Source organism: Vicugna pacos, chromosome 9 (assembly GCF_048564905.1).
Source record: "Vicugna pacos chromosome 9, VicPac4, whole genome shotgun sequence".
Classification (NCBI taxonomy): domain Eukaryota; kingdom Metazoa; phylum Chordata; class Mammalia; order Artiodactyla; family Camelidae; genus Vicugna; species Vicugna pacos.
The window spans coordinates 24308416-24335625 of NC_132995.1; positions in this window are offsets into that span (position 1 = coordinate 24308416).

A 27210-nucleotide genomic window follows, 5' to 3' on the forward strand; every position below is an offset into this window, starting at 1 on the left:
GATCTGAGAGATAAGTGTGTGTGAAAGCCGACCTTCACCTAGCTTGTTGGGAACACCAAGTTTCTTTTCAGTTGGAAATTTCTCTACTGTCATTTATATGGGATGTACTAGCTCCAGCTTGGATTTACAGTGAAAACTGCATGAACTTCAAAGCGGCACTAGGAAACAGACTCAGAAAGCAGAGTAAGAGTTTCTCCTGCAATCTGTTTCCTTTGTGCTTGATGAACGAATGTCTATCCATATGCTGAGTTCTAAGAGAAAATTGTGTGTGATTGCCACCCTTACCCTAGCTTGTTGGGAACACAAAGGTTCTTTTCACTTGAAAACTACAATACAAATATATATATGGGGAGGTACAAGCTCCAGCTCAGTTTTACACTGAAAACTGCATGAATTTCATATCGGCACTTGGAAACTCACTGAGAAAACTGTGTTAGTGCTACACTGCATCCTGTACCATTTATGCTAGCTGGACTAACGTCTCTCCACATGCTCAGTTCTGATATAAAATTGTGTGTATAAGCCGCCCTTCAGCTGACTTTTAGGGATCACAAGGATTCTTTTCAATTGGGAACTACTCTACAGCCATATGTATGGATAGGTATTAGCTCCAGCATGGTTTTTCTGTAAAAACTGCATGAACGTCAAGGCAGAACTAGCAACAGACTGTGAAACCAGAGTAAGTGTTTCTCCTGCATCTCGATCCTTTTTTGCTAGATGAAGGAACGTCTCACCACATGCTTATTTCAGAGAGATAAGTGTGTGTGAAAGCCGTCTTTCACCTAGCTCGTTGGGAAATAACAATTTCTTCTCTGTTGGAAACTACACTACATACATATAAATGGGGAGGTAGTAGCTACAGCTCCTTTTTACATTAAAAACACCTTGAACTTCAATCCGGAACTATGAAACAGGCTGAGATACCAGAGCATGTATTACTCCTGAAACCCGTTTACAATGTGCTAGATGAATAAACATCTCTGCACATGCTCAGTTGTGAGATATAAGTGTGTGTGAAAGCCACACTTCATATAGATTGCTTGGGACACAAAGTTTCTTTTCATTTGGCAACTACACTACATAGATACATATGGGTAAGTATTAGCTTCAGCACAGTTTTAAGTGAAAAATGCATGAAATTCAAACCGGCACTAGGAAACAGACTGAGAAACAAGAGTAAATATTTCTCCTGCAACCCTTTCCTTTTTAGCTAGATGAACGAACGTCTGTCCACATGCTCAGTTCTGAGAGATAAGTAAGTGTGAAAGTCGTTATTCATCTATCTTGTTGGGAACACACATTTTCTTTTCAGTTGGGAAATCCACTACATACATATATATGGAGAAATACTAGCTCCAACACGGTTTTACAGTGAAAATTGTAGAAACTTCAAACTGGCACTTGGAAACAGTCTGAGAAACCAGAGAAAGTGTTTCCCCTGCAAATCTTCCAACTGTGCTAGATGAACAAAAGTCTCTCCACATGCTCAATTCTAAGAGATAAGTGTGAGTGAAAGTCGACCTTCCCCTAGATTGTTGTGTACACAAAGTTCCTTTTCAGTTGGAAATTATATTACATATGTTTATATTGGTTGGTACAAGCTCCAGCTCGATTTTACACTGAAAAATGCAATAACATCAAATCGGCACTAGGAAACACGCTGAGAAACCAGAGTAAGTGTTTCTCCTGCAAACTCTTCTGTTTGTGCTAGATGAACGAACGTCTCTGCACATGCTGAGTTCTGAGACATATGTGTGTGTGAAAGCCGTCTTTCACCTAGCTTGTTGGGAAACAAAGTTTCTTTTCCATTGGAAGCTACACAACATACATATATATGGGGAGATACTAGCTCCCACTCTGTTTTTCAGTGAAAACTGCAGGAATTTCAAACAGGCACTTGGAAACCGACTGAGAAACCATAGTAAGTGTTTCACCTGCAACATGGTCCCTTTGTGCAAGATGAAAGAAAGTCTCTCCACATGCTCAGTTCTGAGATAAAATTGTGTGTGAAAACTGTACTTCACCTAGCTTGATGGGAACACAAAGTTTCTTTTCAGATGGAAACTCCACTTCGCACATACATATGGGAATGTACAAACTCCAACACGATTTTACAGTGAAAATTGCAGGAAATTCAAACTGGCACTAGGAAACAGACTGAGAATCCAGAGTATGTGTTTCTCCAGCAACCCGTTCCCTTTATGCTAGATGAAGAAAAGTCTCTCAACATGCTTATTTCTGAAAGATAAGTGAGTTTGAAAGCCGTTGATCACCTAACTTGTTGGGAACAGGAAATTTCTTTTCAGTTGGAAACTAGAATACATACTTACACATGGGACGAAATTAGCTCAAAATCTGTTTTACAGTGAAAACAGCAGGAACTTCAAACCGGCACTAGGACACAACTGGGAACCCAGTGTTAGTGTTTCTCCTTCAACTAGTTCCATTTGTGATAGATGAACGAACGTCTCTCCACATACTCAGTTAGAGTTAAGTGTATGTGAAAGCCCTCCTTCACCTAGCTTGTTGGGAACACCTTGATTCTTTTCATTTGGAAAGAATTCTACGTATATATATATGAGGAGGTACCATCTCCAAATCGGTTTTACAGTATAAATGCCCGAACATTAAACCGGCACTAGGAAATGTACTGAGAATCCAGAGTAATTGTATCTCATGCTACCCGATCCCTTTTTGCTATATGAATGGACATCTCTCCTCATGCTCAGTTCTGAGATTTAAGTGTGTGTGAAAGCCATCCTTCACATAGCTTGTTGGGAACACAATGTTTCTTTTTAGTTGGGAAATTTTCTACATACATATATATGGGGAGGTACTAGCTCCAACATGGTTCTACAGCGAAAACTGCAATAAATTCAAAACGGCACTAGGAAACAGACTGAGAAATCAGAGTATGAGTTTCACCTGCAACCAATTCCCTTTCTGCTAGATGAATGAAAGTGTCTCCACATGCTTAGTTCTAAGAGATAATTGTGTGTGAAAGCCGTCCTTAACCTAGCTTGTTGGGAAAACAGAGTTACTTTTCGGTTGGAAACTACAATGCATACATATATATCTGGAGGTACTATCTCCGACTTGGTTTCACACTGAAAACTGCAGGAATTTTTAATCAGCACTAGGACACAGACTGTGAAACAAGAGTAAGTGATTCTTCTGCAACCAGTTCCAATTGTGGTAATTGAATGAAAGTCTCTCCACATGCTCAATTCTGAGCGATATGTGAGTGTGAAATCCGTACTTCACGTAGCTTGTTGGGAACACAAACTTTGTCTTCAGTTGGAATCTCCACTATGTACATATATTTGGGATGATATAAACTCCAACTCGGTTTTTCAGTGTAAACTGTGGGAACTTCAAACCAGCAGAAGGAAACAGACTGAGAAACCAGAGTAAGTGTTTCCCAGCAACCCTTTCCCTTTGTCTTAGATGTAAGAACGTCTCTCCACGTGCTCAGTTGTGAGAAATACGTGTGTGTGAAAGCCGCCGTTGATATAGCTTTTTGGGAAGACATAGTTTCTTTTTAGTTGGAAACTACAGTACATACATATATATCGGGGGGTACTAGCTCCATGTTGGTTTTACAGTGAAAACTGCATGAACTTAAAACCCGCAGTAGGACACAGACTGAATAACTAGAGTAACTGTTACACTTGCCACCCTTTTCCATTGTGCTAGATGAACGAACGTCTCTCTACAACTCAGTTCTGAGAGATAAGTGTTTCTGAAAGCCACACTTCACATAACTTGCAGGGAACACACAGTTACTTTTCAGTTGGAAACTACACTACATACATATATATTGGGGGGGTAGTAACTCCAGCTCCATTTTACATTAAAAACAGCTTGAACTTCAATCTGACACTAGGAAGCAGACTGAGAAACCAGAGTATGTGTTCCTCCTGAAACCCGTTTACATTGTGCTAGATGAATGAACTTCCATCCACATGCTCACTTAAGAGATATAAGTGTGTGTGAAAGCCACACTTCATGTAGATTGCTGGGGACACAAGGTTTCTATATATTTCACAACTATGTTACATACATACATATGGGTAAGTACTAGCTTCAGCACAGTTTTAAGTGAAATATGCAGGAACTTCAAACCAGCACTAGGAAACAGACTGAGAAACCAGAGTAGGTGTTTTCCTGCAGCTCATTCCTTTGTGTTAGAAGAACGAATGTCTCTCCACATGCTCAGTTCTGAGAGATAAGTGTGTGTGAAAGCCGCACTTTAACTAGCTTGTTGGGAACACAAAGATTCTTTTCACTTGGGAACTACAGTACATGCACACATACGGGATGTTCCTAGCTCCAGTTCAGTTTTACAGTGAAAAATCCATGAACTTCAAACCAGAACTAGTACACAGCCTGAGATAGCAGAGTAATGTTTCTCCCTCAAACAGTTTCCTTTTTGCTAGATGAATGATTGTCTCTCCACATGCTCAGTTCTGAAAGATAAGTGTGTGTGAATGTCGCCTTTCATCTAGCTTGCTGGGGACACATAGTTTATTTTCAGTTGGAAACAACACTACATAAATATATATGGGGAAGTACAAGCTTCAACTCGGTTTTACAGTGAAAATTTCATGAACTTAAAAGCGGCACAAGGACACAGTCTGAGAAACCAGAGTAAGTGTTTCTCCTACAATCCGTTCCCTTGGTGCTAGATGAACCAACTTTTCTCCACATATTCAGTTCTGAGTGGTAAGTGTGTGTGAAAGCCATACTTCACATTGCTTGATGTGTACAAAAAGATTCTTTTCAGTTGGGAACTGCACTACATACATATATATGGAAAGGTAGTAGCTCCAGCTCCGTTTTACAGTGAAAACTGCATGAACTTCAAAGCAGCACTAGGAAAGAGACAGAGAAACCAGAGTACGCATTTCTAATGCAACCCGTTCACTTTGTGATAGATGAACGAACGTCTCTCCACATGCTCAGTTCTGAGAGATTAGTGTTTGTGAAAGGCACACTTCACTTGGCTTGTTGGGAACACAAAGTTTCTTTTCATTTGGAAACTACACTTCATGCATAAACATGGGGAAGCAGGAGCTTCAGCTTGGTTTTACAGTGAAAATTGCATGAACTTCAAACCAGCAGTAAGACACAGACTGAGAATCTAAGGTAAGTGTTACTCCTGCAAACCGTTTCCATTGTGCTAGATGAACGAATGACTCTCCACATGCTCAGTTCTGAGAGATAAGTGTTTGTGAAAGCCGCACTTCACTTAGCATGCCTGGGAAAAAAAGTTAATATTCAGTTGGAAACTACTTACAGTCATAAATATGGGATGAAGTAGCTCCAGCTCGGATTTACAATAAGAAATTCTTGAACTTCAAAGCAGCACTAAGAAGCAGTCTGAGAATCCAGTGTAATTGTTTCTCCTGAAAACCTTTCCCTTTATTCTAGATGAACGATCGTCTTTCCACATGCTCAGTTCTAAGTGATAAATGTGTGTGAAAGCCACACTTCACCTAGCTTGCTGGGAACACAAAGTTTCTTTTCAGTTGGAAACTACACTTCATACATAAATATGGGGAGGCAGTAGCTCCAGCTCGGTTATACACTGAAAACTACATGAAATTTCAAGCTTCATTAGGAAGCAGACTGAGAAACCAGAGTAAGTGTTTTCCTGCAACCCATTCCATTTGTGCTAGATACTTGAACGCATCTCCAAATGCTCAGTTCAGAGAGATAATTGTGTGTCAAAGCCGAACTTCACCTAGGTTGTTGGGAATACAGAGTATCTTCTCAGTAGGAAACTGCACCACATACATATATATGGGGAGGTAGTAGCTCCAGCTCGGTTTTACAGTGAAAACTGCATGAACTTGAAAGTGGCAAAATAAAACAGACTGAGAAACCAGAGTAAGTGTTTCTCCTGCAAACCATTCCATTTGCGCTAGGTGAACAATCATCTCTCCAGATGCTCAGTTCTGAGAGATAATTGTTTGTGAAAGCCGCCCTTTGCCTATCTTGTTCAGAACACAAAGTTTCTTTTCAATTTGAAACGACACTACGTACATATATATGGGGAGGTAGTATTTCCAGCTCTGTTTTACAGTGAAAATTGCATGAACTTCAAAGCGGCACTAGGAAACAGACTGAGAAACCAGAGAAGGTGTTTTCCTGCAGTTCATTCCTTTGTGTTAGAAGAATGAAAGTCTCTGAACAAGCTCAGTTCTGAGAGATAAGTGTCTGTAAAAGCCATCCTTCACTTGGCTTGTGGGGAACACAAAGTTTCATTTAGTTGGAAACTACACCACATACATATATATGGGGAGGCAGTAGATCCAGCTTGGTTTTACAGTGAAAACTGCATCAACATCTAAGCAGCACGAGGAAAGAGACAGAGAAACCAGAGTAAGTGTCTCCCTGCAAACCTTTCTTTTTGTGCAAGATGAACAAAAGTCTCACCACATGATCCATTTTGAGAGATAAGTGTGTGTTAAAGCCATGCTTCACTTAGCTTGTTGGGAACACAAAGATTCTTTTCAGGTGGCAACAACAATACATGCTTATTTATGTTTTGGTAGTAGCTCAAGCTCGGCTTTACAGTGAAAATTGCATGAAATTCAAAGCAGCACTAGGAAAGATTCTGAGAAGACAGAAAAATTGTTTCTCCTGCAAATTGTTCCCTTTGTGCACAGTGAACAAACGTCTCACCACATGATCCGTTCTGAGAGATAATTGTGTATGAAAGCCGTCCTTCAAATAGCTTGTTGGGAACATAAAATTTCTTTTAAGTTGGAAACTACACAAGATACATCTACATGGGGAGGAGGTAACTCCAGCTGATTTTACAGAGAAAACTGCATGAACTTCAAACTGGCACTAAGATACAGGCTGAGAAACAAGAGTAAGTGTTTCTCCTGCAAACCATTCCATTTGTGTTAAATAAACAAATGTCTCTCCACATGCCCAGTTCTCAGAGATAAGTGTGTGTGAAAGCCATCCTTCACTGAACTTGCTTGGAACACAAAATTTCTTTTCAGTTGGAAACTACAGTACATAGATATATATGGGTATGGACTAGATCTAGGTCTGTTTACAGTGAAAATTGCATGAACTTCAAACTGGCACTAGGAAACAGACTGAGAAAATGGAGTAAGTGTTTCTCCTGTAAGATATTCCCGTTGCTCTAGATGAGTGATAGTATCTCCACATGTTCAGATCTGAGATATAAGAATGTGTGAAAGCCATCCTTCACCTAGCTTGCTCGAAACACAGTTTCTTCTCAGTTGGAAAATGCATTACATGCAGATATATAGATAGGTAATAGCTCCAGCTCGAGTCTAAAGTGAAAATGGCATGAAATTCAAACCAGCACTAGGAAAGAGACTGAGAAACCAGAGGAATTGTTTCTCCTGCAACCCGTTTTCTTTGTGCTAGATGAATGAAAATCTACCCACATGGTCTGTTCTGAGAGATAAGTGTGTTTGAAAGCATTCCTTAACCTCGGTTGCTGGGAACACAAAGTTTCTTTTCATTTGGAAACTACAGTACATTCAATCATATGGGGTGCACTAACTCCAGCCCGATTTTAAAGTGAAAAATTCATCAACTTCAAACCGGCACTAGGGAAAAGACTGAGAAACCAGAGAAATTGTTTCTCCTGCAACCTGTTTCCTTTGTGCTAGATGAGTAAACATCTCTGCACATGCTCAGTACTGAGAGAAAAGTGTGTGAAAGCCGTCCTTCACTTGGCTTGGTAGAAACACAAAGTTTTTTTCTGTTGGAACTATCCTGCATGCATATATATGGGGAGGTACTAGATCCAGGTCTGTTTACAGTGAGAATTGCATGAACTTCAAAGGTGGCACTAGAAAGCAGACTGAGAAAACAGAGTAAGTGTTTTTCCTGTAACACATTCCCTTTGCACTATATGAGTAAAAGTCTCTACACATGCTCAGTTATGAGAGTTAAGAATGTGTGAAAGCCACACTTCACCTAGCTTGTTCGAAACACAAAGTTTCTTCTCAGGTGGAATCTATACTACATGCAGATATATGGATAGGTAATAGCTCCAGCTCGGGTTTACATTGAAAATGGCATGAATTTCAAAGAAGCACTAGAAATGAGACTGAGAAACCAGAGTAAGTGTTTCTCCTGCAACCCGTTTCCTCTGTGCTAGATGAATGAAAATCTATCCACATGGTCTGTTCTGAGAGATATGTGTGTTTGAAAGCAGTACTTAACCTTGCTTGCTGGGAACACAAAGTTTTTTTTCAGTTGGAAACTAGAGTACATAAATATATATGGGGATGTACTAGCTCCAGCATGATTCTACAGTGAAAACTGCATGAACTTCAAATCAGCACCGGGAAAAATACTGAGAAAACAGAGTAAGTGTTTTTTCTGCAACCCGTTCCCTTTGTGCTAGATAAATGTGCGTCTCTACACATGCTCAGTCCTGAAGAGATAATTGTGTCTGAAAGCCGTCCTTCACCTAGCTTGTTGGTAACACAAAATTCTTTTCAGTTGGAAACTAGAGAACATATACATATATATGTGGAGGTAGTAGCTCCAGCTCTGTATTACAGTGAAATATGCATGAACTTCAAACCAGCACCAGGAAACAGACACAGGAACCAGAGTAAGGTTTTCTCCTGCAACCCGTTCCCATTGCGCTAGATGAATGAACATCTCTCCACATGATCAGTTCTGAGAGATAAGAGTGTTTGAAAGCATCCCTTAAACTCGGTTGCTGGGAACACAAAGTTTCTATTAATTTGGAAACTACAGTATTTTCAATCATATGGTGTGCACAAGATCCAGCCTGATTTTAAAGTGAAAAATTCATCAACTTCAAACCGGCACTAGGTAAAAGACTGAGAAATCAGAGCAAGTGTTTCTATTGCAACCTGTTCCATTTGTGCTAGATGAACGAATGTCTCTCCACATGCTCAGTTCTCACAAATATGTTTGTGTGAAATCCGTCCTTCACTTAACTTGTTCAGAACACAAAGTTTCTTTTCAGTTGGAATCTACAGTATATACATATATATATGGAAGTACAAGCTCCAGGTCTATGTTACAGTGAAAACTGCATGAATTTCAAGCAGGCACTAAGAAACAGACTGAGAATCCAGAGTAAGTGTTTCTCCTGCAACCAGTTCTTTTGTGCTAGGTGAACGAACATCTCACCACATGATCTCTTATGAGAGATAAGTGTGTGTGAAAGCCGTGCTTCACTTAGCTTGTTGGGAACACAAAGTTTCTTTTCAGGTGGAAACAACAATACATGCAGATATATGTTTTGGTAGTAGTTCAACCTCTGTTTTGCAGTGAAAACAGCATGAAATTCAAACCAGCACTAGGAAATAGTCTGAGAAACCAGAAAAAGTGTTTCTGCTGCAACCTGTTCCTTTTGTGCAAGGTGAACGAACATCTCAAAAACATGATCCATTTTGAGATATAAGTGTGTGTGAAAGCTCTCCTTCAACTAGCTTGTTGGGAACACAAAATTTCTTTTAAGTTGGAAACTACACTACATAAATATACATGGGAAGGGAGAAGCTCAAGCTGATATTACTGAGAAAACTGCATAAACTTCAACCCGACACAAGAAAACAGATTGAGAAACCAGAGTAAGGGTTTCTCCTGCAACCCATTCAATTTGTGCAAGATTGACTAATGTCTCTCCACATGCTCAGTTCTCAGTGATAAGTGTGTGTGAAAGCCAGCCTTCACTTAACTTGTTGGGAACACAAAGTTTCTTTTCAATTGAAATCTACTCTACATACACCTATATGGGGAGGTATTAGCTCCAGCACTATTTTACAGTGAAATCTTCATAAACTTCAAACCATAAATAGGAAACAGACTGAGAAACCAGAGTAAATGTTCCACCTGCAAACCGTTCCCTAAGTACTAGATGAACAAACTTCTTTTCATATGCAAAGTTCTGAGAGATTATTGTGTGTGAAGCCATCTTTAACATGGCTTTTTGCAAACACAAAGTATCTTTTCTTTTGGAAGTTACACTACATAAGTATATAATGGGAGACAGTAGCTCCAGGTCGGTTTTACAGTGAGAACTGCATGAACTTCAAACGAGTACTAGGAAACAGACTTAGAAAGCAGAGTAAGTGTTTATCCTGCAATCCGTTCCCTTTCTGCAAGATGAACAAACGACTCTCCACATGCCCAGTTCTGAGAGTTTATGTGTGTGAAAGCCGTACTTCACCTAGCTTGAAGGGAACACAAAGTTTCTTTTCAGTTGCAAACTCCACTCCATACATATATATGGGGAGGTACAAACTCCAACTCGGTTTTACAGTGAAAACCGCAGGAACCTCAAACCGGCACTAGGAAACAGACTGAGAAACCAGAGTAAGTGTTTCTCCTGCAACTGGTTCCCTTGTGTAGATGAATGAACGTCTATTCACATGCTCAGTTCTGAGAGATAAGTGTGTGTGAAGCCGTCTTTAACATGGCTTTTTGTGAACACAAAGTATCTTTTCTTTTGGAAGTTACACTACATAAATATATAATGAGAGACAGTAGCTCCAGGTCGGTTTTACAGTGAAATCTGCATGAACATTAAACGGCACTAGGAAACAGACTGAGAAACCAGAGTAAGTGATTCTCCTGCAACCGGTTCCCTTGTGTAGATGAATGAACGTCTATACACATGCTCAGTTCTGAGAGATAAGTGTGTGTGAAAGCCTTCCTTCACCTAGCTTGTTGGAAACACAAAGTTTCTTTTCAAGTGGGAACTGCACTACATGAAGATATATGGATTGGTAGTAGCTCCATTTCGGTGTTACATTGAAATTGGCATGAAATTCATACTGGCATTAGGAAACACTGAGAAACTAAAGAAATTATTTCCCCTGAAAACTGTTCCCCTTGCGCTAGATCAACGAACGTCTCTCCACATGATGAGTTCTGAGATATAATTGTGTGTGAAAGACGTCCTTCAACTAACTTGCTGAGGACACAAAGTTTCTTTTCATTTGGTAACTACACTACATAAATAAATAGGAGAGGTACAAGCTCCAGCTCGGTTTTCCAGTGAGAACTGCATGAACTTCAAACGGGTACAAGAAAACAGACTTAGAAAGCAGAGTAAGTGTTTATCCTGCAATCCGTTCCCTTTCTGCAAGATGAACGAACGACTCTCCACATGCCCAGTTCTGAGAGTTTAGTGTGTGTGAAAGACGTCCTTCACCTAGCTTGTTGGGAAAACAAAGTTTGTTTTCAGTAGTAAACTACACTACATACATTTGTATGGGGAGGTAGTATTTCCAGCTCTGTTTTACAGTGAAAACTGCATGAACTTCAAGCGGCACTAGGGTACAGTCTGAATAACCAGAGTAAGTGTTTCTCCTGTAACCCGTTCCCATTGTGCTAGATTAATGAAGTCTCTCCACATACTCAGTTCTGTGAGATAAGTGTGTCTGAAAGCCGTCCGTCAAGTAGCTAGTTGGGAACACAAAGATTCATTTTAGTTGGAAACTACAATACCTACATATATATAGGGAATTACTCACTCCTGCTAAGTTTTACAGTGAAATCTACACGAACTTCAAAGCTGCACTAGGAAACACACTGAGAAACTGGAGTAAGTGTTTCACCTGCAACCCGTTGCCTTTCTGCGAGATGAACAACAGTCTCTCCACATGCTCCATTTTGAGAGATAATTGCATGTGAAAGCTGTCTTTCATTTCTCTTATTGGGAACACAAAGGTCCTTTTCATTTGGAAACTACTCTACATATATATATATATGGGGAGGTACTAGCTCCAGCTCAGTTATACAGTGAAAACTGGATGAACATAAAACCGGCACTAGCAAACAGTCTGAGAATCCAGACTAAGTGTATTTCCTGCAAACCTTTCCCTTTGTGCTAGAAGAATGAACGTCTCTCCACATGCTCAGTTCTAAGGGATAATTGTGTGTTAAGGCCGACCTTCACCTAACTTGTTGGGAACACAAAATTTCTTTTCAGTTGGGCACTACACTACATACATATATATGGGGAAGACGTAACTACAGCTCAGTTTTTCAGTGAAAACTGCATGAACTTCAAACGGGAACTAGGAAACAGATGGCAAAACCAGTGTATGTGTTTCTCCTTAAAACCGATCCCTTTGTGCTACATGAAAGAACACCTCTCCACATGTTCAGTTCTGAGAGATAAGTGTGTGTGAAAGCCATCCTTCACCTAGCTTGTTGGGAACACGAAGTTTCTTTTCACTTGGAATGTACACTACATACATACATATGGGGAAGTACTTGCTTCAGGTCTGTTTTACAGTGAAAACTGCAAGAACTTCAAAGCGGCACTAGGAAACAGACAGAGAATCCAGAGAATTTTTTCTCCTGCAACCCATTCCGTTTATGATTGAAGAATGAACGTCTCTCCACATGCTCAGTTCTCAGAGGTAAGTGTGTTTGAAAGCCGTCCTTCACCAAGCTAGTTTTGAACACAAATTATCTTTTTAGTGGAAAACTACACTACATATATCTATATGGGGAGGTACTAGCTCCAGCTCGGATTTACAGCAAAATGACATGAACTTCAAAGCGGCACTTGGAAACAGACTGAGAAACCAGAAAAAGTGTTTCTCCTGCAACCTGTCCACATTGTGCTAGAAGAACTAACGTGTCATCACATGCTCAGTTCTAAGAGATAATTGTGTGTGAAAGCCGTCTTACACCTAGCTTCTTGGGAACACAAAGTTTCTTTTCAGTTGGAAACTACACTACATACATATATATAGGGAGGTAATAGCTGTAGCTCAGTTTCACAGTGAAACTGCATGAACTTCAGATCGGCACTCTGAAACATACTGAGAAACAAGAATAAGTGATTCTCCTGCACAGCTTTCCTTTGTGCGAGATAAAACAACATCACTAACATGATCCATTTTGAGAAATATGTGTGTTTGAAAGCCGTCCTTGACATAATTTCTTGGGAACACATAGTTTCTTTTCAGTTGGAAAATACACTACATACATATATATCAGGATAAAATAGCTGCAGCTCGATTTTATAGTGAAAACTGCATAAACTTGAAAGCGGCACTAGGATACAGCCTGAAAGACCAGAGTGATTGTTTTTCCTGCAAACCGTTCCCATTGTGCTAGATGAACGAAAGTCTCTCCATAAACTCAGTTCTGTGAGATAAGTGTGTCTGAATGTCGCCCTTAAACCTACTCGTTGGGAACACAAAGATTCTTTTTAGTTGGAAACTATAATACCTACATATATATGGAGATGTCCTAGCTCCAGCTAACTTTTACAGTGAAATCTGCACGACCTTCAAAGCTGCACTAGGAAACACACTGAGTAACCAGAGCAAGTGTATCTCCTGCAAACTGTTGCCTTTTTGCTAGATGAACGAAAGTCTCTCCAAGTGCTTAATTCTGAGAAATAAGTGTGTGAGAAATCCGCCCTTCACCTATCTTGTTGGGAACACAAAGATTCTTTTAATTTGGACACTACTCTACTTACATATATATGGTGAAGTAGTAGCTCCAGCTTGGTTTTACAGTGAAAACTGCATGAACTTCACACCAGCACAAGGAAATAGATTGAGAAACCAGAATAAGTGTTTCACCTGCAAACCATTCACTTTGTGCTGGATTAACGAACATCTCTCCACATTCTCAGTTGTGAGAGATAAGTGTATCTGAAATCCGTTTTTCACCTAGCTAGTTTCAAACACTAATATTCTTTTTATATGGATACTACAATACATTCATTTATATGGGGAGGTACTAGCTCATGTATGGTTTTTCAGTGAAAAATTCATGAACTTCAAAGCGGCACTTGGAAACATTTTTAGGAAGCAGAGTAAGTGTTTATCCTGCCACCCATTCCTTTGTGCTTGATGAACGAACGTCTTTCCACATGCTCAGTTCTGAGAGATAAGTGTAAGTGAAAGCCATCCTTCACTTAGATTATTGGGAACACAAAGTTTCTTTTTTGTTGAAAATTACACTACATACATATATACGGGTAGGTAGTAGCTCCAGCTCATTTTTACAGTGAAAAGTGCATGAACTTCAACCTGGAACTAGGAAACAGACTGAGAAATCAGAATAAGTGTTTCTCATTCAATCCGTTCAATTGTGCTAGATGAACGAACGTCCCTCTACATGCGTAATTCTGAGACATAATTGTGTCTGAGGGCCGTCTTTCTCCTAGCTAGTTGGGAACTCAAAGATTCTCTTCAGATGGAAACAGCAATACATAAATATATACGGGTAGGTAGTAGCTCCAGCTCGGTTTTACAGTGAAAACTTTGTGAACTTCAAATCGGCACTAGGAAACAGAGAAACCAGAGTAAATGTTTCTCCTGCAGACCATTCCCTTTGTGCTAGATGAACGAATGTGTCTGTACATGCTCTGTTCTCAGTGATAAAAGTGTTAGGTAGCCGTCATTATATAGCTTGTTGGGAACACAAAGTTTCTTTTCAATTGGAAACTACACTACATACATTTATATGGGGAGGTTTTAGCTCCTGCTCAGTTTTACTGTGATAACTGCATGAACATCAAACCAGCACTAGGAAACAGACTGAGAATCAAGAGAAATTTTTTCTCCGGCAATGTACCGTTTTTCCTGGATGAATGAACGTCTATCCACAAGCTAAGTTCTGAGAGATAATTGTGTGTGAAAGCCATAATTCACGTAGCTTTTTGGGAACACAAACTTTCTTTTCAGTTGGTATCTACAGTACATTCATATAAATGGGTTGCTACTAGCTCCAGCTCAAGTTTACAGTGAAAACTGCATGGACTTCAAATCGGCAATAGGGAACAGACAGATAAACCAGTGTAATTGTTTCACTTGCAACCCAACCATTTGTGCTGGATGAACGATCGTCTCTCCACATGCTAACTTCTGTGAGGTAAGTGTGTGTGAAAGCTGTACTTCACCTAGCTTGTTGGGAAAACAAATTTTCTTTTCAGTTCAAAAAACACAACATACATATATATGGGGTAGTACTAGCTCCAGCTAGAATTTACAGTGAAATCTGCATGAATTCAAAGCTGCACTAAGAAGCAGACTGAGAAACCAGAAAAACTGTTTCCCCTGCAACCCATTCCCTTTGTACTAGATGAACGAACGTCTGTCCACATGCTCAGTTCTGAGAGATAAGTGTGTGTGAAAGGCGCCCTTCACTTAGCTTATTAGGAACATAAAGATTCTTTTTAGTTGGAAACTACACTACATACATATATACGTGTAGGTAGTAGCTCCAGCTCGTTATTACAGTGAAAAGTACATGAACTTCAAAACGGAACTAGGAAACAGACTATGAATCCAGAATAAGTATTTCTCCTTCAAATTGATCCATTGTGCTAGATGAGTGAACGTCTCTCTACATGAGGAATTCTGAGAGACAATTGTGTCTGAGGGCCGTCCTTCTCCTAGCTAGTTGGAAACAGAAAGATTCTTTGTGGATGGAAACTTCAATACATAAATGTATATGGGTAGGTACAAGCTCCAGTTTGGTTTTTCAGTGAAAACTGCATGAACTTAAAAGCTGGACTAGGATACATACTGAGAAAGCAGTGTATGTATTTCTCCTGCAACCCATTCTTTTTGTGCTAGATGAATGAACGTTTCTCCACATGCTCAGTTCTGAGACATAAGTATGTGTGAAAACCGTCCTTCCTCTAGCTTGCTGGGAACAGAAAGTTTCTATTAAGTAGGAAATTGCACTACATACATATATATGGGGAGGTAGTAGCTCCCACTCGGTTTAACTCTGAATACTGCAAGAACATGCATCTGGCACAAAGAAACAGACTGAGAAACCAGAATAAGTGTTTCACCTGCAACCCGTTCCCTTTGTGCTAGATGAGTGAATGTCTCTCTACATGCTCAGTACTTAGTCATATGTGTGTGTGAAAGCCGTCGTTCACATATTTTGTTGGGAACACGAAGTTTATTTTGAATAGGAACTACTCTACATACATATATATGGGGAGGTAGTAGGTCCAGCTCGGTTTAACTGTGAAAACTGCATGAACTTCAAACCGGCACCAGGAAACAGACTGGGAATCCATAGTAAGTGTTTCTCCTGAAAGTAGTTCCTTTTTTGCTAGGTGAACAAACTTCTCTCCACATGATCAGTTCTGAGAGATAAGTGTGTGTGAAAGCTGCCCTTCACCTTACTTTTTGGGAACACATTGTTTCTTTCCAGTTTGAAACTACACTACATACATACATAAGGTGACATACCTGCTCCAACACGGTTTTACTGTGAAAACGGCCTGAACTTCAAACCAGCACTAGGAAACAGCCTGAGAAACCAGACTGTTTCATGAGCAACCCGTTCCTTGTAATAGAAGAACGAACGTGTCTCCACATGCTCAGTCCTGAGATATGTATGTGTGATTGCCGTCCTTAATCTAGCATGTTGGGAACACAAAATTTCTTTTCTCTTGTGATCTAGACTAGATACATATATATGGGGAAGTACTAGCTCCAGTTCGGTTTTATATTGAAAATTTTATGATATTCAAATCGGCACTAGGAAACAGACTGAGAAACCAGAATAAGTGTTTCTCCCGCTATCCTTTCCCTTTGTATAAGATGAACGAACTTCTCTCCACATGCTCAGTTCTGAGAGATAAGTGTGTGTGAAAGCCGTCCTTCACCTAGCTTGAAGGGAACACAAAGTTTCTTTTCAGTTGCAAGCTCCACTCCATACATATATATGGATAGGTACAAGCTCCAACTCGGTTTTACAGTGAAAACCGCAGGAACTTCAAACCGGCACTAGGAAACACACTGAGAAACCAGAGTAGGTGTTTCTCCTGCAACCTGTTCCCTTTGTGCTGGATGAACGAACGTCTCTCCACATGCTCAGTTCTGAGAGATATGTGTGTGTGAAAGCCATACCTCATCTAGCTTGTTGGGAAAACTGATTTTCTTTTCAGTTTGAAACTGCTTTACATACATACACGTGGACAGGTACTAGCTCCAGGTTAGTTTTACAGTGAAAACTGCATGAATTTCAAACCAGCACAAGGAAACAGACTGAAAATCCGGAATAAGTGTTTCTCCTGAAAATAGTTCCGTTTGTGCTAGGTGAACAAACATCTCTCCATATGATCAGTTCTGAGAGTTATGTGCGTGTGAAAGCCGTCCTTGACATATCATTTTGGAAACTCTAAGTTTCTTTCCAATTGGTAACTACATTGTAAACATATATAAGGTGATGCACTCGTTCCAAGATGATTTTAAATTGAAAACCGCATGAACTTCCAACTGACACTAGGAAACTGACTGAGAAACCAGAGTAAGTGTTTCTTCTGCAACCCATTGCCTTCGTGCTATATGAACGAACATCTCTCCACATGTTCAGTTCTGAGCAATGTGTGTGTGTAAGCCGACCTTCACATAACTTGTTTGTAACACAAAGTTTCTTATCAGTTTGAAACTACACTGCATACATATATGGGGAGGTATAAGCTGAAAATCTGTTTTACAGTGAAAACTGCATGAACTACAAGCCAGCACTAGGAAACAGACTGAGAAACCAGACTACTTCTCCTGCAACCTGATCCCTTTCTAATTAATGAACGAACATTTCTCCACATGCTCAGTTCTGAGAGATAAGTTTGTGTGAATTCAGTCCTTCACCAAGTGTTGGGAAAATAAAGTTTCTTTTCAGTTGCAAGTTACTCTACATACAAATACTTATGGAGGTACTTGATCCAACTCGGTTTTACAGTGAAACCTTCATGACTTTCAACAAGCACTAGGAAAAAGACTGATAAACCAGAGAAATTGTTTTTCCTGAACATGGTTCTATTTGTACTAGGTGAACAAAATTCTCTCCACATGATCAGTTCTGAGAGATAAGTGCGTGTGAAAGCTATCCTTCATGTATCTTTTTGGGAACACAAAGTTTCTTTTCAGTTGGGAACTACACTACATATATATATATATAAGGGGACGTACCCACTCCAACTCGGTTTTAAAGTGAAATCTGCATGAACTTCAAACTGGCACTAGGAAACTGACTGAGAAATTAGTGTAAGTGTATCTCCTGTAAACGTTCCCTTTTTGCTAGGTGAACGAAATTTCCTCCAGAAGCTCAGTTCTGAGTGATAAATGTGGGTGAAAGCCGTCCTTCACATATCTTGTTTGGAACACAAAGTTTGTTTTCAATTGAAAACTACAATACTTACATATATATATAGGGTGGCACAAGCTCCAATTCTGTTTGACAATGAAAAATGCATGAACTTCAAACAGCACTAGGAAACATTCTGAGAATCCGGAGTAAATATTTCTACTGAAAGACGTTCCATTTTTGCTAGATGACTAATGTCTCTCCATGCTCAGTTCTTACAGTTATGTATGTTGATAGCCGTCCTTCACTGAGCTTGTTGGGAACACAAAGTTTCTTTTAAGTTGGAAAATACAATACATACATATATACTGGGAGGTACAAGCTCTCACTCGGTTTTACAGTGAAATATGTAAGAATTTCAAACTGGCTCTAGGAAACAGACTGAGAAACCAGAATAAGTGTTTCTCTTGCAATCATTTCCCTTTGTACCATATGAAAGAACGTCTCTCCACATGCTCAGTTCTGAGAGATGTGTGAATGTGAAAGCCATACTTCACCTAGCTTGTTGGGAAAACCAAGTTTCGTTTCAGTTGGAAAAGGCTCTACATTTGTATATATAGAGAGGTTCTAGCTCCAACTCGGTTTTACAGTGAAAACTGCAGAACTTCAAACCAGCACTAGGAAACAGACTGAGAAACCAGACTTTTTCACCTTCAACCCGTTCCCTTTGTTATAGATTTTTGAAAGTTTTCCAACTTGCTCAGTTCTGAGAGATAAGTGTGTTTTAAAGATATCCTTCACCTAGGTTTTTGGGAACACAAAGTTTCTTTTCAGTTGGAATCTAGAATAGATACATATATATGGGGAGGTATAAGCTCAGCTCGGGTTAATTGTGAAAACTGCATGAAACTCATATTGGCACTTGGAAATACACTGAAAACAGAATAAGTCTTTCCCCTGCAAACCGTTCCCTTTATGGTAGATGAATGAACGTCTCTCCACATGCTCAGTTCTGAGAGATGTGTGAATGTGAATGCCATCCTTCACCTAGCTTGTGGGGAAAACAGTTTCTGTACAGTTGGAAATTACTCTACATACATATATATATAGAGAGAGAGGTACTAGCTCCAACACAGTTTTACAGTGAAACCTGCATGACATTCAGACCAGCTCTAGGAAACAGCCTGAGAAACGAGAGTGTTTCACCTGCAACCCGTTCCCTTTGTGCTAGATGAACGAACGTCTCTCCACATGCTCATTTCTGAGAGACAAGTGTGTGTGAAAGCCGTCCTTCACCTAGCTTGTTGGGAACACAAAGTTTCTTCCCAGTAGGAATCTACAATATATAGATATATATGGGTAGGTACTAGCTCCAACTTGGTTCTAGAGTGAAAACTGCATGAACTTCAAAATGGCAGTAGGAAACATAATTGGAAACCTGGGTAATTGTTTCTACTGAAACCCATTCCCTTTATGCTTTAAGAACAAACGTCTCTCCATTTGCTCAATTCTGAGTGTTAAGTATTTTTTAAAGCCATTAATCACTTAGATTGTTGAGAACACACAGTTCCTTTCCAGTGGGAAACAAAACTACTTTCATATATATGAGGAGGTACTAGCTCCAACTTGGTTTTACAGTGAAAATTGCATAAACTACAAACACATACTTTGAAATAAACTTAGAAACCGGAGTAAATGTATGTACTGCAACTCATTCACATTATGCTAGATGAACGAACTTCTCTCTACAGGCTCAATTCTGAGAGTTTTGTGTGTGGCAAATCCGTCACTCACCTAGCTTATTGGGAACAAACAGGTTTTTCTCAGTGGGTATCTACACTACCTACTTATATATAGGGAGGTACTAGGTCCAAAACTGTTTTACAGATAACGCTGCATGAAATTCAAAATGATACTAGAAAACATATTGGTAAAACATAGTAAGTGTTTCTTCTGCAACCCATTGAATTTAAGCTAGGTAACGAGTGTCTCTCCACATGCTCAATTATGAGGGTCAAGAGTGCGTAAATGCAGTCATTCTCTTAGCTTGTTGGGAGTACAAAATTTCTTTTCAGTGAGAAACAAAACTGTTTACATATATATAGGAGGTACTAGTTCCAACTATCTTTTACACTGAAAACTGCATGAACTTCAAGCCGGCACTAGGAAAATATTGAGAAACCATAGTAAGTATTTCTATTCCAAAACATTCAAATTATGCTAGATGAATGAACATCTCCCTAATGCTGAATTCTGATAGTTAAGTGTATGTGAATTCCAAAAATCACCTAGCTTTTTGGGAACACACAGATTCTTTAGTGGGAAACTACACTAAATTAGTATATATGGGTAGGTACAAGCTCCGACTTGGTTTTACTGTCAAAACTGCATGAACATCAAATCAACACTAGGAAACATACTGAGAAACCAGGGTAAATGCTTCTACTGCAAACCTTTCCATTTTTGCCACATGAACGAACATCTCTCCACATGCTCTGTTCTGAGAGTTAAGTTTGTGTGAAAGCCGTTAACAACTTAGATTGCCAGGAACACACAGTTTGTTTACAGTTTTAAATTGCAATGCTTACTATGGTTTCTCAGTATGTTTTCTAATGTCAGTTTAAAGTTCATGCAGTTTTGATGTATGTATGTAGTATAGGTTCCCAATAAAAAGAAACCTGTATTCCCAATAAGCTACATGATTGATGGCTTTCACACACAGTTACCTCTCAGAACTGAGCATGTGTGGAGACGATCGTTCATCTAGCACAAGGAGAATGGGTGGTAGTAGAAACCCTTTCTCTGGTTTCTCAGTATGTTTCCTAGTGCCGCTTTGAAGTTCATGCAGTTTCATTTTAAAACGGATTTGGTTATAGTACCTCCCCATATTTATTTATGTTGTTTTATTTTCCAATGAATACAAACTGTATGCTTCGAAATTCTGAGTGATTGATGGCTTCCAAAGACAATTAACTCTCAGAATTGAGCATGTGGAGAGCCGTTCGTTCATCTTGCATAAACTTATTGGGTTACCGTAGAAATATCTACTCATGTTTCTCAAAGTTTTCTAGTGCATGTCTGAAATTCATACACTTTTCACTGTAAAAGTGAGTTGCAGATTTTACCTCCCCATATATATTATTGTTGTGTATTCTCTCACTCAAAAGAACTTCTATGTTCCCAACATTTAAGGTAATTCAACTCCTTCACACACACATACTTCTCAGAACTGAGTGTGAGGAGATACGTTCTTTCAACGACCACAAAGGAAACGGGTTGCAGGAGAAACACTTATTCTGGATTCTCAGTCTGATTCTTAGTGCCGGTTTGAAGTTCATTAAATTTTCACTGTACAGAAAATAAACAAGGCAACAAAGAAATTAAATACTATAATAGAAAACCTAGATTTGGTCAATAATTTCAGAGCATTACACCCCCAAAAAATAGGATATACATTCTTTTCAAATGCACATGGATCATTTTCCAGGATCAATCATGTACTTGGGCACAAAAGAAACCTCAACAATTTTAAGAAGATACAAATTATCTCAAGCATCTTTACTGACCACAATGCCATGGAACTGGAAATCAACAACAGAGAAACAAAGGAGAAATAAAGGAAAGCATGGAGATTAAACAATATGTTATTGAAAACACAATTGATCAATGAGGAAATCAAAGCTGAAATTAAAAATTACCTTGAGACAGATGATAATGAAAGCACAATAACTCAAAACCTATGGGACACAGGAAAGGCAGTGCTAAGAGGGAAGTTTATAGCGTTACAGGCCTTCCTCAAGAAAGAAGAACAATCTCAAATAAACAATTTAGCCCACTACCTGTAAGAATTAGAAAAAGAATAACAAAATGCCCCAAAAAGCAGCAGAAGAAAGGAAATAATAAAGATCAAATAGGAATTAAATACAATAGACATTAACAAGACCATACAAAACATCAACCAAAGCAAAAGCTGTTTTTTTTAAAAAGTATATAAAATTGAAAAACCTCTGGCCAAACTCACAAAGAAGAAAAAAGAGATAGCTCAAATCAGCAAAATGAGAAAGTAAAATGGAGAAATTATGACAAACAAAATAGAAATACAGAATATCATACAAGAATATTATGAAAAACTATATGGAAACAAACTGGATAACCTAGAGGAGATGGACACGTTTCTGGAAACATACTGTCCACTAAAAATGAATCAAGAAGAAACTGAACACTTGAACAATCCAATCACTAGAAAGGAAATAGAAATAGCAATCAAAAACTTCCCTATAAATAAAAGTCCAGAACCGGATGGCTTCATCAGGGAATTCTACCAAACATACACAGAATTCATACCAGTCCTTCTCAAACTCTTCCAGAAGATTCAAAAGGAGGGAATACTCCCAAACTCATTCTATGAAGCCACCATCACCCTGATAACAAAACCAGGCAAAGACACTACAAAAAAGAGAATTATAGGCCAATATCACTGATGAACATAGATGCCAAAATCCTCACCAAAATTTTAGCAAATAAATCCAACAACACATAAAAAAGATTATATATCATGAACAATTGTGGTTCATCCCAGGGACACAAGGCTGGTTCAACATATGCAAATCAATCAATGTAATAACTCACATCAACAAGAGAAAGGACAAAAACCACATGATCATCTCAATCGATGCAGAAAAAGCATTTCATAAAATTCAACACCCATTTATGATAAAAAATCTTGCCAAAGTGGGTATAGAGGGAACATATCTCAACATAATAAAAGCTATATATGACAAACCTACAGCCAGCATAGTACTCAATGGTGAAAAACTCAAAAGCTTCCCACTAAAATCTGGGATAAGACAAGGATGCCCAATATCACCACTCCTATTCAACATGGTCCTGGAAGTCCTAGCCACAGCAGTCAGGCAAGAGAAAGAAATAAAAGGGATCCAAATTGGAAAACAAGAGGTAAAAGTGCCATTGTATGCTGATGACATATTACTATATGTAGAAAACCCTATAAGGTCCACACAAAAGTTACTAGAGCTGATTGAAGAATTCAACAAGGTAGCAGGTTACAAAATTAACGTCAAAAAATCAGTTGCATTTCTTTACACTAACGATAAATCAACAGAAAAAGAAAGTAAAGAAACAATCCCCTTTAAAATAGCACCCAAAGTAATAAAATATCGGGAATAAATCTAACCAAGGAGGTGAAAGAATTATACACAGAAAACTATAAACCATTGATGAAGGAAATTAAAGAAGACTTTAAAATATGGAAAGATAGCCCATGCTTTTGGATTGGAAGAATCAATATTTTTAAAATGGTCACACTGCCCAAGGCAATCTACAGATTTTATGCAATCCCTATCCATTTACCCAGGACATATTTCACAGAACTAGAACAAATCATAATAAAATTTATATGGAACCATCAAAGACCCAGAATTGCCAAAACATTACTGAAGAGAAAGAAATAGGCTGGAGGAATAACTCTCCCAGACTTCAGACAATACTATAGAGCTACAGTCATCAAGACAACATGGTATTGATACCACAACAAACATATAGACCAATGGAACAGAATGGAGAGCCCAGAAATTAACCCACAAATATTTGGTCAACTCATCTTCAACAAAGGGGGCAAGAATATACAATGGAATAAAGACAGTCTTTTCAGCAAATGGTGTTGGGAAAACTGGAGAGCTGCATGTAAAACAGTGAAGCTAGAACACTCCCTAACACCATATACAAAAATCAACTCAAAATGGATTAAAGACTTAAACATAAGACAAGATACAATAAACCTCCTAGGGGAAAACTTAGGCAAAACATTATCTGACATACATTTCAAAAATTTTCTCCTAGAACAAATAAAAGCAAGAATAAACAAATAGGACCTAATGAAACTTACAAGCTTCTGCACAGCAAAGGAAACCAGAAGTAATACAAGAATAAAGCCTATGGAATGGGAGAAAATTTTTGCAGGTGAAACCAACAAAGGCTTGATATCCAGAATAAAAAACAGCTCATACAACTCAAAAGAAAAAAATAAACAACCCAATCCAAAAATGGGCAGAAGACCTAAACAAGCAATTCTCCAAGGAAGACATACAAGTGATCAAAAAGCACATGAAAAAATGCTCAATATCACTAATTATCAGAGAAATGCAAATCAAAACTACAATGAGGTATCACCTCACACCAGTCAGAATGGCCGTCATTCAAAAATCCACAAATGAAAATGCTGGAGAGGCTGTGGAGAAAGGGGAACCCTCCTTCACTTCTGGTGGAAATGCAGTTTGGTGCAGCCACTATGGAAAATACTGTGGATATACCTCAAAATACTAGGAATAGACTTAACCTGTGACCCAGGAATCCCACACCTGGGCTTGTATCCAGAAGGAACCCTACTTCAGGATGACACCTGCAGCCCAATGTTCATATCAGCACTATTTACAATATCCAAAACATGGAAACAGCCTAAATGTCCATCAATAAGTGACTGGATAAAGAAGATATGGTATATTTATACAATGGAATACTACTCAGGCATAAAAACCGACAACATAATGCCATTTGCAGCAACATGGATGCTCCTATAGAATGTCATTCTCAGTGAAGTAAGCCAGAAAGAGAAATAAAAATACCATCTGAGATTGCACATATGTGGAATCTAAAAAACAAAAACAAAAACAAAGAAACAAAAACAAAGCATAAATACAGGTCAGAAATAGACTCATAGACAGAGAATACAGACTTTTGGTTACCAGAGGGGTGGAGGGTGGGAAGGGATACACTGGGATTTCAAAATTGTAGAATAGATAAACAAGATTACACTGTATAGCACAGGGACATAACACAAAATATTATGATAACTCACAGAAAAAATGTGAAAATGAGTGCATATATGTCCATGAATGACTGAAAAATTGTGCTAAAAACTGGAAATTGACACAACATTGTAAAATGATTATTAATCAATAAAAAATATTTTAAAGAGAAAGAAGTGAGCATGTGGAGAGACATTCGTTATCCAACACAAATGGAACGGCTTGCAGCAGAAACACATACTCTGGTTTCTGAGTCTGTTTCCTACTGCCGGTTTGAAATTCATGCAGTTTTCTCTGAAATACCGACTTGGAGCTAGTACATCCCCATATAAATGTATGTAGTGTAGTTTCCAACTGAAAAGAATCTTTGTGTTCCCAACAACGTAGGTGAAAGAGGGCTTTCATACACATTAATCCCTCAGAACTCAGCATGAGGAGAGATAATTTTTTATCTAGAATAAAGGGCAGAGTTTGCAGTAGAAAGAGCTATTTCTGGTCTCTCAGTTTGTTTCCAAGTGTCATTTTGAATTTATGCAATTTTCACTGTAAAAACGAGCTGGAGCTAGTACAACCCCATATATATGCAGGTATTGTAGTTTCCAACTGAAAAGAAACTTTGTTTTTAAACAAGCTACATGAAGGACGGCATTCACACACAATTATCTCTCAGAACTGAGCATGTGGAGAGTCGTTTTTACATGTAGCACAAAGGGAACGGGTAGCAGGAGAAACAGTTACTCTGGTTTCTCAGGGTTTTTTTCCTAATGCCGGTTTTAAGTTCATGCATGTTCATTCTAAAACTGATTTGATGTTGGTACTTCCCCATATATATGTATGTAGTGTAGTTTCCAACTGAAAAGAGGTTTTGTGTTCCCAAAAATGTAGGTAAAGGGCGGCTTTCAACAACACTTACTAAACAGACCTAGCATGTGGTGAGACATCCGTTCATCTAGCACAAACGGAACTGCATGCAGGGGAAACACTTACTCTAGTTTCTGAGTCTGTTTCCTTGTGTCAGTTTGAAGTTCATGCCGTTTTCACTGTAAAACTGAGTTACAGCTAGTACCTCCCCATATATATGTACGTAGTGTAGTTTTCAACTGAAAAGAAACATTGTGTTCCCAACAGCCTAGGTGAAGAACGGCTTTCATACACTAAACTCCCAGATCTGAGCATGAGGAGAGACAATTTTTTATCTAGCATACAGTGAAGAGTTTGCAGGAGAAACAGCTATTCTGGTCTCTCAGTTTGTTTCCTAGTGTCATTGTGAAGTTATTCAATTTTCACTGTCAACCCGAGTTGGAGCTAGTACATCCTCATATATATGTAGGTAGTGTAGTTTCCAACTGAAAAGAAACTTTGTGGTTAAGCAATCTACATGAAGGACGGATTTCAAACACAATTAAATCTCAAAACTGAGCATGTGGAGATTCGTTTGTTCATCTAGCACAAAGGGAACCAGTAGCAGGAGAAACACTTACTCTGGTTTCTCAGATTTTTTTGCCCTAATGCTGGTTTGAAGTTCAAGAATTTTCATTCTAAAACCAATTTGGTGCTAGTACTACCTCATATATATGTATCCAGAGTAGTTTCCAAATGAAAAGTATCTTTTTGTTCCCAACAAGCTAGGTGAAGTATGGCGTTCACACACACTTATCACTCAGAACTGAGAATGTGGATAGACGTTCATTCACCTAGCAAAAACAGAATGGATTTCATTAGAAACACCTACCCTTGTTTCTCAGTCTGTTTCTAGTGCCAGTTTGAAGTTCATGCAATTTTCACTGTAAAACCGAGTTGGAGCTTGTAACTCCACATATATATTTATGTATTGTAGCTTCCTAATGAAAAGAAACGTCGTGTTCCCAAAAAAGCGATGTAAAGGACGGCTTTCTCACACACTTATCTCTCAGAACTGAGCATGTGTATAGACGTTCGTTCATCTAGCAAAAGGGAACGGGTTGAAGAAGAAACACTTACTCTTGTTTCTCAGTCTGTTTCCTAGTGCCGGTTTGAAGTTCCTGAAGTTTTCACTGTAAAACCGAGTTGGAGCTTGAACCTCCCCATATATATGTAAGTATTGTAGTTTCCACTGAAAAGAAACTGTGTCTTCTGAAAATCCTAGGTGATTGATGGCTTTCACACACACTTAACTCTCAGAATTGAGCATCTGGAGGATGTTCGTTCATTTGCATTAACAGAATTGGTTGCGTTACAAACACTTACTCTTGTTTCTTACTATGTTTCCTAGTGCCGATTAGAAGTTCATGCAATTTTCACTGTTAAAACGAGTTCGAACAGGTATTTCCAC